The 14,018-nt window shown below is 40.1% G+C and overlaps 1 pseudogene; it reads right to left on the bottom strand.

The window, feature by feature from the left end:
* Positions 1-3,733: 3,733 nt before the first annotated feature.
* Positions 3,734-4,493, bottom strand: LOC104677728 (annotated as a pseudogene).
* Positions 4,494-14,018: the final 9,525 nt, after the last annotated feature.

The following is a 14,018-nucleotide window of genomic DNA, read 5'->3' as shown; positions in this document are numbered from 1 at the left end:
GTGGATTGCCTGAGCTCAGGATTTCGAGACCAACCTGGGCAACACAATGAAACCCCATCTTTAGGCCGGGCGCGGTGGCTCAAGCCTGTAATCCCAGCACTTTGGGAGGCCGAGACAGGCGGATCACGAGGTCAGGAGATGGAGACCATACTGGCTAACCCGGTGAAACCTCGTCTCTACTAAAAAATACAAAAAACTAGCCGGGCGAGGTGGCGGACGCCTGTAGTCCCAGCTACTTGGGAGGCTGAGGCAGGAGAATGGCGTGAACCCGGGAGGCGGAGCTTGCAGTGAGCGGAGATCCGGCCACTGCACTCCAGCCTGGGTCTGGGTGACAGAGCAAGACTCTGTCTCAAAAAAAAAAAAAAGAAAAAAGAAAAAAAAAAAAGAAACCCCATCTTTAATAAAATACATAAGAAATTAGCCAGGCGTGGCGGCGTGTACCTGTAGTCCCAGCTACTTGGGAGGCTGAGGCAAGAGAATTGCTTGAACCCAGGAGGTGGAGGTTGCACTGAGCTGAGATCGCACCACTGCACTCCAGACTGGGCAACAGAGCAAGACTCTGTCTCAAAAAAAAAAAAAAAGCCATCTTAACTGGGGTGAGATGGTAGCTGATTGTGCTTTTGATTTGCATTTTTCTGATGATCAGTGATGTTGAGCACATTTTCACCTACCTGTTTGCCATTTGTATTTCTTCGTTTCAGAAATGTCTATTCAGATCTTTTGTCCATTTAAAATCAGATTATTAGATTTTATTTTCTATAGAGTTGTTTGAGTTCCTTAAATATTTTGGTTATTAATATCTTGTCAGATGTATAGTTTGCAAATACTGTCTTCCATTCTGTGCATTGATTCTTCACTTTGTTGATTGTTTTCTTTGCTGCGCAGAAGCTTTTTATCTTGATGTTACCCCATTTGTCCATTTTTGTTTGGGTTGTCTATGCTTGTGGGATATTCCACAAGAAATGTTGGCCCAGACCAATGTCCTGGAGAGTTTCCTGAATGTTTTCTTGTAGTAGTTTCATAGTTTGAGGTCTTAGATTTAAGCCTTTAATCCATCTGGATTTGATTTTTTGTGTGTGTGTGGTTTTTTTGTTGTTGTTATTGTTTGTTTGTTTTGTTTTCTTTTTTTGTTTGTTTGTTTTTGAGACAGAGTCGCGCTGTGTCTCCCAGGCTGGAGTGCAGTGGTGCGATCTTGGCTCACTGCAACCTCCGCCTCCCGGGTTCAAGCGGTTCTCCTGCCTCAGCCTCCCATGTAGCTAGGACTACAGGCACGTGCCACCACGCCCAGCTAATTTTTTGTATTTTTAATAGAGACAGGGCTTCACCGTGTTAGCCAGGATGGTCTCCATCTCCTGACTTCGTGATCCACCCACCTCAGCCTCCCAAAGTGCTAGGATTACAGGTGTGAGCCACCGTGCCTGGTTTGGTTTGATTTTTGTACACAGCAAGAGATAAGTGTCTAGTTTCATTCTTCTGCATATAGATATCCAGTTTGTCCAGCACCATTTATTGAAGAGACTATCCTTTCCCCAATGTATGGTGGGGCCTCTGTTGGCACCTCTGGCACCTCTGTTGAAAACGAATTTACTGTAGATGTATGTATTTGTTTCTGAGTTCTCTATTCTGTCCCGTTGGTCTATACATCTATTTTTATGCCATTACTATGTTGTTTTGGTTACTATAGCTCTGTAATACAATTTGAAGTCAGGTAATGTGATTCTTCCAGTTTTGCTTTTTTTACTCAGGATAGCTGTGGCTTTTTTGGATCTTTTGTGGCTCCATATAAATTTTAGTATTTTTTTTTTCTGTTTCTGTTGGAGAATGTCATTGGCATTTTGATAGGGATTGCATTAAAACTGTAGATTGCTTTGGGTAGTATGGACATTTTAACAATATTGATTCTTTCAATACACGAACATAGAATATCTTTCCATTTCTTTGTGTCCTCTTCAATTTCTTGCATCAGAGTTTCATAGTTTTCATTATAGAGATCTTTCACTTCTTTGGTTAAGTTAATTCCTAGGTATTTAATTTTATTTGTAGCTATTGTAAATGAGACTATTTCTTGGTTTCTTTTTCAGATTCTTTGCCATTGGCATATAGAAATGCTACTGACCTTTGTATGTTGATTTTGTATCCTGCAACTTTACTGAATTTATTTATCAGTTCTAAAGGTTTTTTTGCTGGCATATTTAGGTTGTTCCCAATATGATAATATCTGTAAACAAGGATAATTTGACCTCTTCCTTTCCAATTTGGATGCCTTTATTTCTTTGTCTTCTCTGATTGCCCTAGATAGGACTTCCAGTACAATGTTGAATAACAGTGCTGAAAGGGGACATCCTTGTCATTTTACGGATCTTAGAGGAAAGACTTTCCATTTTTCTCCATTCAGTATACTACCTGCAGTTCCGCTATATATGGCTTTTATTTTGTTGAGGTATGTTTCTTCTCTACCCAATTTTTTGAAGGTTTGTACTATGAAGGGATGCTGAATTTTACCAAATGCTCTTTCAGTATTAATTGAAATGATCATATGATTTTTGTCCTTCATTCTGTTGATACGATATATCACATAGATTGATTTGTGTACATTGAACCACCTCTGCATCCCTGGGATAAATCCCACTTGGTAGTGATGAACTATCTGTTCAATGTGTTGTTGAATTTGGTTTCCTAGTATTTTGTTGATGGTTTTTGCATCAATGCTCATCAGAGATATTGGCCTGTAGGTTTTGTGGTGTTTTTCTATTTTGTTTTTGTTTGTTTGTTTGTTTTTTGTAGTGTGTTTTGGTGCCTGATTTTGATATCGGGGTAATACTGACCTCATAGAATGGGTTTGGGAGTATTCCCTCCTCCTCTGTTTTTCAGAGTAGTTTGAGTATGATTGGTTTAGTTCTTCTTTAAATGTTTGGTAAAATTCATCAGTGAAACCACTGAGTTCTAGGCTTTGCTTTGCTGGGAGACTTTTTATTATGGTTTTGATTTTGTTACTTGTTATTGGTCTGTTCAGGTTTTGGAATTCTTTCTGATTCAATCTTGGTAGATTGTATGTGTCTAGGAATTTATCCATTTCTTCTAGGTTTTCCAATTTGTTGGCATATAGTTGCTCATAGTAGCCCATAATGATCCTTCTAATTTCTGCACTATTGATTGTAATGTTTTCTTCTTCATCCACGATTTTATTTATTTTGGTCTTCTTTCTCTTTTTTCCTTAGTATGGCTAAAGGTTTGTCAATTTTATTTATCTTTTCAAACCAACTTTTTGTTTTGTTGATCTTTTGTATTTTTTTGATTCAATTTTATTTATTTCTGCTCTGATGTTTATTATTTCTTTTCTTCTCCTAACTATGGATTTGATTTGCTCTTGCTTTTGTAGTTCTTTAAGATGTACCATTAGATTTTTTGTTTGAAGTTTTCTTTTTTTGATGTAGGCACTTACAGCTATAAACTTCCCTCTTAGTATTGTTTTTGTCGTGTCCTGTAAAGTTTTGGTATGTTGTGTTTCTGTTATGGTTTATTTCAATTTTTTTTTCAATTTCTTTCTTAATTTCTTCATTGATCCACTGGTCATTTAGGAGCATATAATTTAATTTCCATGTGTTGGCATAGTTTTCAAAATTCCTCTTGCTATTGATTTCTATTTTATTTCATTTCATTGTGGTCAGAGAAGCTATTTGATATAATTTCATTTTTTTGAGTCTGATCTTATTTACTTGTTACTCAAAAATTTTTATTTCTGACTGGATTCAGGCTTAGAAGTAGAAGCTCGCAGAGAGGAAGTCTTCATCTCTTCGCAATTTGTTCTTGGCACTTCTCTTTAGCCTCCTTCATTCTCTTGGCCAAAAGTTTAGCATATTCTTCAGTCTCTTCCTTATTTTTCTTAGTACCCTGCTTCTTCAGAGCAATACACTGCCATTTGTGTTGCAGAACACATGAATTAACAAGATGCTGAATCTTGGGTGCTTTAGTCCTAGGTTTCTTACCTTCTTTGTTTAAGGGCTTTCTTACAACATACTGGCAGACATCATCTTCTTTAGAGAGGTTGAGAAGTTTGAAGATTCTGCTAGCTCTTTTGGGCCCCAGGCAATGAGGCACCATAGTATCAGTCAATCCAGAAATATCCTTCTCTCCTTTTTTTTTTTTTTTTTTACAGTAACCAAGATGAGAACGCTCAGATTGGCATCCACAATGCAACCACAAACTGATTTTCTCTTTCTCTCTCCACATTCTTGGTCTGTAACAGGAATGCCCCTCACTCAGTAGCAAGCAAGCGAACACAGCCACAGGTCAAGACACCCTGCTTCATGGGGAGACCTTGTTTGTCGTTCCCACCACTGATTTGGACCACATAACCCTTTCATTCTTCACCCAGAGCATCAGCAGCAACTTCTGTGGCCATGCGCTTCTCAAAAAGTATGAAGTTTGCGTTCATCATCCACTTCAATGAGTTTCTGGCAGCAAGTGGCTGGGAAGAAGATGTTCAGCTTCATCTTGAAGCAGCTGAACACCTCTGAGGCGCCACAGAAAATAGCTATAATTTCAACTTTTAAAATGTTTTAAGACTGTTTCATGGCCTAACATAAGGTCTATCCTTGAGAATGATCCATGTGGTGAGGAGAAGAATGTGTATTCTGCAGCCATTGGCTGGAATGTCCTGTAAATATCTATTAGGTCCCTTTGGTCTATAGTACAGATTAAATCCAATATTTCCTTGTTGATTTTCTGTCTGGAAGATCTGTCCAATGCTGAAAGTGGGGTGCTGAAGTCTCCAACTATTATTGTATTGGGACTTATCTCTCTCTTTGGCTCTATATATCTGGGTGCTGCAGTATTGGGTGCATAGGTGTATATATATTTAAAATTGTTGTAGTCTCTGGCTGAGGGAACCCCTTATAGTGATGTTCTCTGTCTCTTCATAAAGTTTTTGTTTTGAAATCTATTGTGTCTGATATAAATATAGCTACTCCTGCTCTTTTTTGGTTTACATTTTAATGTGAACTATGGTATATCTTTTTCCATCCCTTCATTTCAGACTATGTGTGTCTTTATAAGTGAAGTATGTTTGTTTTAGGCAACAGATCTTATTTTTTCATCCATTCAGCCACTCTATGTATTTCGATTGGAGAGTTTAGTTCATTTACACTTGATGTTATTATTGATAAGTAAGGACTTTTGCTCTTTGTTTTCCAGTGGTTTTGTGGTCTTCTCTTCCTTCTTTTCTTCCTTCCTGTATTCCCGTTAGTGAAGGTGATTTTCTCAGGTGGTCTGATTTAATTTCTTGCTTTTTATTTTTAATATATCTATAGTATGTTTTTTGATTTGAGATTACCATGAAGCTTGCCAATAATATCTTGTAACCCATTATTTTAAACTGATGACAACATAACACTAATTGCATAGTGTGAACAAGAATAATTTGACCTCTTCCTTTCCAATTTGGATGCCTTTGTTTCTTTGCCTTCTCTGATTGCCCTAGCCAGGACTTCCAGTACTATGTTGAATAACAGTGCTGAAAGTGGGCATCCTTGTCATTTTCCATTCTCACTAAAAAAGAAAAAACTAATGAAAACCCTACACTTTAATTTTGTCCTCCTGTTTTTAAGTTTATTATGTGTGTGTGCATGTACATATATATACATACATATATATATGTGTATATATATACATATATATATATATATATATATATATATATATATATATATTTTTTTTTTTTTTTTTTTTTTGAGACGGAGTCTTGCTCTGTAGCCCAGGCTGGAGCAGAGTGGTGCAATCTCAGCTCACTGCAACCTCCACCTCCTGGGTCCTGGTTCAAGCAATTCCCCTGCCTCAGCCTCCTGAGTAGCTGGGATTACAGGCACATGCCACCATGCCCAGCTAATTTTCTTTTTGTATTTTTGGTAGAGACGGGGTTTCACCATGTTGGCCAGGCTGGTCTTGAACTCCTGACCTTGTGATCTGCCCACCTCAGCCTCCCAAAGTGCTGGGATTACAGACGTGAGCCAACATGCCTGGCCTATATCTTGTACTATTTATGTCTTTGAAAAGTTTCTGTGGTTATTATTTTTCTTCAGTTCATCATTTAGTCTTTCTACTCAAGATATGAGTTGTTTACACACCTCAATTACAGAGTGATACCATTCTATGTTTTCTGTGTACTTACTATTACCAGTGAGTTTTGTACCTTCAGATGAATGCTTATTGCTCATTAACAGCCTTATCTTTTAGATTGAAGAACTTTCTTTAGCATTTCTTATAGGGCACATCTCATGTTGATGAAATCCCTCAGCCTTTTTTTGATCTCAGAAGTCTTCATTTCTCCTTCATGTTTGAAGGACATTTTCACCAGATATACTATTGTAGGGTAAATGTTCTGATCCTTCAGCACTTTAAATGTGTCATGCTACTCTCTCCTGGCCTGTAAGACTTCCACTGGAAAATCTGCTGCCAGATATATTGGAGCTCCATGGTATGTTATTTGTTTATTTTCTCTTGCTGCTTTTAGGATCCTTTCTTTATTCCTGACCTTTGGGAATTTGTTTATTAAATATTTTGAGGTAGTCTTCTCTGGGTTAAATCTGCTTGGTGTTCTATAACCTTCTTATACTTGAATACTGATCTCTTTCAATAGATTTGGGAAATTCTCTGTTATTATCCCTTTGAATAATTTTTCTACCCCTGTCTCTCTCTTTACCTCCTCTTTAAGGCCAATAACTTCTAAGTTTGCCCTTTTAAGGCTACTTTCTAGATCTTGTAGGCATGCCTCATTCTTTTTATTCTTTTTTCTTTTGTCTCCTCTGACTGTGTATTTTCAAATAGCCCATCTTCAAGCTCACTAATTCTTTCTTCTGCTTGATCAATTCTGGTATTAAAAGACCCTGATGCATTCTTCAGCATGCCAGTTGCATTTTTTAGCTCCAGAATTTCTGCTTGACTCTTTTTAAATTATTTTAATCTCTTTGTTAAATTTACCTGATAGGATTTTGAATTCCTTATCTGTGTTATCTTGAATTTCTTTGACTTTCCTCAACACAGTTATTTTGAATTATCTGAATTATCTGTCCCTGGTGCCTTATTTAGTTTGTTTGGTGAGGTCGTGTTTTCCTAGATGGTCTTGATGCTTTTAGATGTTCATTGGTATGTAGGCATTGAAGAGTTAATATCTATCATAGTCTTCACAGTCTGGGCTTGTTTGTACCTGTCTTTCTTGGGAAGGCTTTCCAGGTGTTCAAAGAGATTTGAGGGTTTTAATCTATATTTTTGGTCTCTGCAGTCATATTTACATTAGGAAGCACTGTAAGCCCAGTAATGCTGTGGTTCTTGTAGCCTCATAAAGGTACCACCTTAGTGGTCTTGGATACGATTCTGAAGAATTCTCTGGATTACCAGGCAGAGACTTTTGTTCTATTCCCTTACTTTCTCCCAAACAAATGGAATCTCTCTGTTTGTGCTGAGCTGGTTGGAGCTAGTGGAAGAGTGATACAACTACCTCTGTGACCACCACCATTGAATCTGCTTGGTCAGACCATGGTACTGAGTCTTGCTGAAGGCCCACAATAACCACTGCATTGCTACCACTGTTGGGTCCAGAGATGCTGTCTGGGAGCCAGGGCCTGGAGTCAGAAACTTTAGGAATCTACCTGGTTCTCTATTCTACTGCAGCTGAGTTGGCACTCAAACCACAGGACAAAGTCCCTCCCACTCTTTCCTCCCCTTTCCACAAGCAGAGAACTCTCTCACCATGGCCACCACCACCTCAGGCCTGTGGCGAGTACTCCCTGGCTTCCACTTAAGTTCACCAAAGGCCTAAGAGTTCTTCAGTCAGTTTATGGTGAATGCTTCCAGGCCTGAGACACTCCCTTCATGGCAGTGGGCTCCCCTCAGGCCCAGGGCAGGTCCAAACATGCCATACCAGAATCACAGCCTAAAATCGGAGACCCCAAGCAGGCTCTTGGTGTGTGGCTGAGCTGGCACCTAAGCTGCAAGAGAGCCAAAGTCCCCTTTACTCTTGTTTCCTCTTTTCTCAAACAGAAGGAGTGTCTCCCTGATACAGCTTGTATCTGTGTCCCCACCCAAATTTCATGTCAAGTTGTAATCGCCAATGTTGGAGGTGAGACCTGGTGGGAGGTGATTGGAACATGGGAGTAGTTTCTAATGGTTTAGCACCATCCCCCTAGTGCTGTTCTTGATAGAGTTCTCACGAGAATTGGTTATTTAAAATTGTGTAGCACCTCCCCTCTCTCTCTCTCTTCCTCCTGCTCCAGCCATGTGAGAAGTGCTGGTTCCCCCTTCACCTTCTGCCATTATTTTAAGTTTCCTGAGGCCTCCCCAGAAGCCGAGCAGATGACCAGCATCGTGCTTCCTGTACAACCTGTGGAAATATGAGCCAATTAAACCTCTTTTTCTTTGTAAATTACCCAGTCTCTGGTATTTCTTTATAGCAGTATAAGAACTGACTAATACAAAAAATTGGTACCAAGGAGTGGGACATTTCTATAAAGATTCCTGAAAATGTGGAAGCAGCTTTGGAACTGCTGCTGGTAATGGGCAGAGGTTAGAAGTGTGGAGGGCTCAGAAGAAGACAGGAGGATGAGGGAGAATTTGAAACTTCCTAGAGACTTGTTAAATTGTTGTGACCAAAATGCTGATAGTGATATAGACAATGAAGACCAGGCTGAGGAGGACTCAGATGGAGATGAGGAACTTATTGAGAACTGGAGCAATGGTCACTTTTGTTATGCTTTGCAAAGAACTTGGAGGCATTGTGCCCCTGCTCTAGGGATCTGTGGAACTTTGAGCTTGAGAGTGATGATTTAGGGTATCTGGCAGAATAAATTTATAAGCAGCAAAGCATTCAAGACGTGACCTGGCTGCTTCTAACTACCTACGTTCAAATGTGTAAGCAAACAAATAATGTAAAACTGGAACTTATATTTAAAAGGGAAGCAGAGCATAAAAGTTTGGAAGATCAGCAGCCTGGCCATGTGGTGGAAAAACAAAGCCATTTTCAGGGGAGGAACTCAAGCAGGTTACAGAAATTTGCATAACTAAAAGGAAAGCAAATACTGGTAACCAAGACAATGGGAAAAAGGCCTCCAAGGAATTTCAGAGTCCTTTGTGGTAGCACTTCTCATCACAGGTCCAGAGACCTAGGAGAGAAGAATAGTTTCATGGGCTAGGCACAGGGTCTGGTGCACTGTGCAGCCTTGGGACACTGCTCCTTCCATCCCAGCTGCTCCAGCTCCAGCCATAGCTGAGAGGGCCCCAGATACATCTTGGACTGCTGCACCAGAGGGTGCAAGCCATAAGCCTTGGCAGCTTCCACATGGTGTTAAGCCTTCAGGTGTGCACAGTACAAGAGTTGAGGCTTAGCAGGTTCCCCCTAGATTTCAGAAGATGTTTGGAAAAGCCTGGGTGTCCAGGCAGAAGCCTGGTACAGAGGCAGAGCCCTCATGGAGAGCCTTTGCTAGGGTAGTGCAGAGGGGAAATGTGGGGTTGGAGCCTCCACACAGAGTCCCCACTAGGGCACTGCATAGTGGAGCTGTGAGAAGAGGGCCATCATCTTTCAGACCCCAGAATAGTAGATCTACTGACAACTTGCACCATGTGCCTGGAAAAGCTGCAGATACTCAATGCCAGCCCATTAAAGCAGCTGTGTGGGCTATACCCTGCAAAGCCTCAGGGGTGGAGCTGCCCAAGGTCTTGGGAGCCCAGCCCTTGCACCACTATACCCTGAATGTAAGACATGGAGTCAAAGGAGATTATTTTGGAGCTTTAAGATTTAATGGCTGCCCTGCTAAGTTTTGGACTTGCATGGAGCCTATAGCCCCCATTTTTTTGGTTGATTTTTGCCTTTTGGAATGGGAGTATTTATCCAATGCCTGTAGCCCCATTGTTTCTTGGGAGTAACTAACTTGTTTTTTATTTTACAGGCTCATAGGCAGAAGGGACTTGCCTTGTCTCAGATGAGACTTTGGACTGTGGACTTTTGAGTCAATGCTGAAATGAGTTAAGACTTTGGGGGACTGTCAGGAAGGCATGATTGCATTTTGAAATGTGAGAAGGAAATGACATTTTGGAAGGGCCAGGGGCAGAATGACATGGTTTGGATCTGTGTTCCCACCCAAATCTCATGTTGAAATGTAATCCCCAATGTTGGAGGTGAGGCCTGGTGGGAGGTGACTGGAACATTGGGGTGGTTTCTAATGGTGTAGCACCATCTCCCCTAGTGCTGTTCTTGTGATAGAGTTCTCATGAGATCTGGTTGTTTAAAAGTGTGTAGCACCTCTCCCCTCCCCTCTTCCTCCTGCTTTTGCCATGTGAGAAGTACTGGCTCCCCCTTTGACTTCTGCCATGCTTTTAAGTTTCCTGATGTCCCCCCAGAAGCTAAGCAGATGACCAGCATCATACTTCCTGTACAGCCTGCAGAACCATGAGCCAATTAAACCTCTCCTTTATAAACTACCCAGACTCAGTTATTTATAGCAGTGTGAGAATGGACTAATACACTCCCTGTAACCACCACAGCCTGGAACGTGCTGGGTTATGCCTGAAGCCAGCATATTTCTGAGTCTTACCCAAAGTCCATGGCAAGTATTACCAGGATATCACTACTGATTATTCAGAGCCCAAGAGCTCTTCAGTTAGCAGGTGATTAATCTTGCCAGGACTGTGTCTTTCCCTTCAAGGCAGCCATTCCCTTCTGGCCCAGGGTGTGTCTAGAAATGTCATCTGGTAGCCAGGGCCTGGAATGGAGGCCTCAGGACTCTGCCCAGTGCCCTTTCCTACTGTGGCTGAGCTCATATCTAAGTTGCAAAACAAAGCCCTCTTTACTCTTTCCTCTCTTCTCTTTAAGCTGAGGGAGGGAGTCTCTCCTGGAGCTGTAAGTTGCCCTGCCTGGTGTTGTGGCCTAGACTGTCATTCAAGTTTATTTAGGATGCTAGAGCAGTTTATCCCATTGTGGTGGGGCTTGCCAGAATTCTGGTTCCAACCACTGGGATGGGTGACTCCCCTCTGGCTAGGGCTGGTATAAATGCTCCCTCCATGGGTGCCAGCTGAGTTGTGCCCAGTGTTACTTTCTACTGTGAGAGGACAACACTGAGTTCTAATGTAAGTCCCACAATCACTGCACTCTCCCTTTCCCAAGTGCACATATTCTCTCTCCACACCATACTGTCACTGCCAGCAGATGAGAGATGTAGTGTCTGCAACTGACAACTGCCTTTCTTACCCTCTTCTGGGCCTCTTTCAGTGATATGAAGCTAAAACCAGGTACTGTGATCACTCACCTGATGACTGATTCTTATGAAGGGACTTTTATTGTGTGGATAGTTGTTTAATTTGGTGTTTCTGTGGGGAGGACAATCAATGGAGGCTTCTGTTTAACCATCTTGCTCCTCCTCTTCCTCCTCCTCCTTCTCCTCCTCCTCCTTCTCCTTCTCCACCTCCTCCTCCTCCTCTTTCTTCTTTTTTGAGATGGAGTTTCACTCTTGTCACCCAGGCTGGAGTGCAGTGGCACGGTCTTAGCTCACAGCAACCTCTGACTCCCAAGTTCAAGCTTTTCTCTTGCCTCAGACTCCTGAGTAGCTGGGACTACAGGTGCACGTGACCACATCTAGCAAATTTTTGTATTTTTAGTAGAGACGGGGTTTCACCATGTTGGCCAGGCTGGTCTTGAACTCCTGACCTCCAGTGATCCACTTGCCTTGGCCTCCCAAAGTGCTGGGATTACAGGCATGAGCCACTGCGTCTAGCCATTCTGCCTCCTTCTTACTGGGCTTGTGTTTATTGGGAGGTTTTATGATTTCTGATTCAGTCTTCTTACTAGTTATTGCTATGTTAATATTTTCTATTCATGATTCAGTCTTGGTAGGTTGTGTGTTTCTATGAATTTATCTATTTCTAGTTTGTTCAATTTGTCGGCATACAACTGCTCATAGTATTTTTTTAACTGTCATTTAAATTTCTTTGGCATCAGTTGTAATGTTCCATTTTTTTCATTTCTGAAAATAGTTATTTGAATCTTCTCTTTTTTTCGTAGTTAATATAGCTAAAATATTTTTCTTTCTTTCTTTTCTTTTTTTTTTTTTTGGTACAGACAGAGTCTTGCTATGTTATTCAGGCTGGCCTCAAACTCCTGGCCTCAAGCAATCCTCCCACCTTGGCCTCCCAAAGTGCTGGGATTACAGGTGTGTGCCACCATGACTGGCCTAGGGATTTGTCAATTTTGTTGCTCTTGTTAAAACAACTCTTAGTTTCATTGATGCATTCTATTCTCTATTCCCTTTATCTCTGATTAATCTTTATTATTCCCTTCCTTCTGCTAGCATTGTATTTAGATTGTTATTGCTTTCCTGGTACCCTGAAGTATAAAGTAAGATTGTTGATTTGAGATGTTTCTTTTTATAATGTATGTGTTTACATGTATAAACTTGACACTTAGCTTTTGCTGCATCCCATAAGTTTTGATGTGTAATATTCTCATGTTCATTTGTCTCAAGGTATTTTCTAATTTCCCTCATGACATCCTTTCTGGCCCATTGACTGTACATGAATGTGTTATTATTTATTAAAATATATTTTAAGCCTTTTTTAAAAGAATGTGTTATTTAAATTCCACATATTTGTTTCATTCTGCTATTCATTTCTGGTTTTATTTCATTGTGATTGGAAGATATATTTTGCATAATTTCAATCTTTTTGAATTCGTTAAGATTTGTTTTGTGGTCTAACATGAAGTCTTTCCTAGAGAAGGTCCCATGTTCATATTCTGTTCTTTTTGGGTGGACTGTTCTATATGTCTGTTAGGTCCAACAGGTCTACAGTTTTGTTCGGGTCCTTCATTTTCTTATTGACTTTTTGTCTAGTTGCTCTATCTGTTCATTATTAAAAGTAAGGCATCAAAGTCTCCTGTTACTATTACTATTTTGCTGTCTATTTTTCATATTTTTTGCTGTCTCTTTTCTTGTTTAATTCTGTCAAAGTTTATATATTTAGGAGCTCTGATGTTTGTTGCATGAATATTTATAATTTTTTTTTGATGAATTGTCTCTTTTATTACTATATAATGTCCTTATTTGTCTTTTATTACAGTTTTTGACTTAAAGCTTATTTTGTCTGATATTAGTACAGTCATCCCGCTCTATTTGGTTACCATTTTTATGTAGTATCTTTTTCCATCCCTTCACTTTAAGTCTATGCATGTCCTTAGATCTAAGGTGAGTCTCTTGTAGATAGCAAACAGGTGGATCCTGACTTTTTATCCATTCAGGCAACGTATGTATTTTGGGGAGTTTAATCCACTTACATTTAAAGTAATTACTGATAGAGAAGTACTTCTTATTGCCATTTTGTTGTTTTCTGTATGTTTTGTCCCTTTTCCCTCCTTTCTTCTCTTACTGCCTTCCTTCATGTTTCACTGTTTTTTTTTTCTTATAGTGACCTGCTTTGATTTCCTTCTCATTTCCTTTTGCGTATATTCTATAAGTATTTTCTTTGTGATTACCATTGCAACTACATAAAATGTTTTAAAGTTATAACATTCTATTTCAAGCTGACAACAACTTAACAACAAAAACTTTACTCCTTTACAATGTCACTCCCCTATTTTATATTATTGATGTCACAAATTACATTTTTAAAGATATGGGCTCTCACTCTGTCACTCTGGCTGGGAGTACAGGTGTGCATCACCATTCCTGGTTAATGCTTTTTAACTGAATTTGCTTCATAGAGATGGGGTCTCACTATGTTGCCCAGGCTGGTCTCAAGCTTCTGGCCTCAAGCAGTTCTCCAGCTTTGGCCTCCCAAAGTGCTGAAATTACATGCGTGAGCCACCATGCCTGGCCATGTTTTCTGTATGTCTTATTACGGGCTGAATTGTGGTTCCTCAACATTTATATGTTGAAAGCCTAACCCCCAGTACCTCAGATTGTAACTATATTTGCAATAGGGCCTTTGAGGTAAATAAGTAAAAATGAGGCTATTAGGGTGGGCTCTGATCGAATCTGACTGAT

Source organism: Rhinopithecus roxellana, chromosome 7 (genome assembly GCF_007565055.1).
Source record: "Rhinopithecus roxellana isolate Shanxi Qingling chromosome 7, ASM756505v1, whole genome shotgun sequence".
NCBI classification, from domain to species: domain Eukaryota; kingdom Metazoa; phylum Chordata; class Mammalia; order Primates; family Cercopithecidae; genus Rhinopithecus; species Rhinopithecus roxellana.
This window is presented reverse-complemented; position numbering and strand designations above follow the sequence as displayed.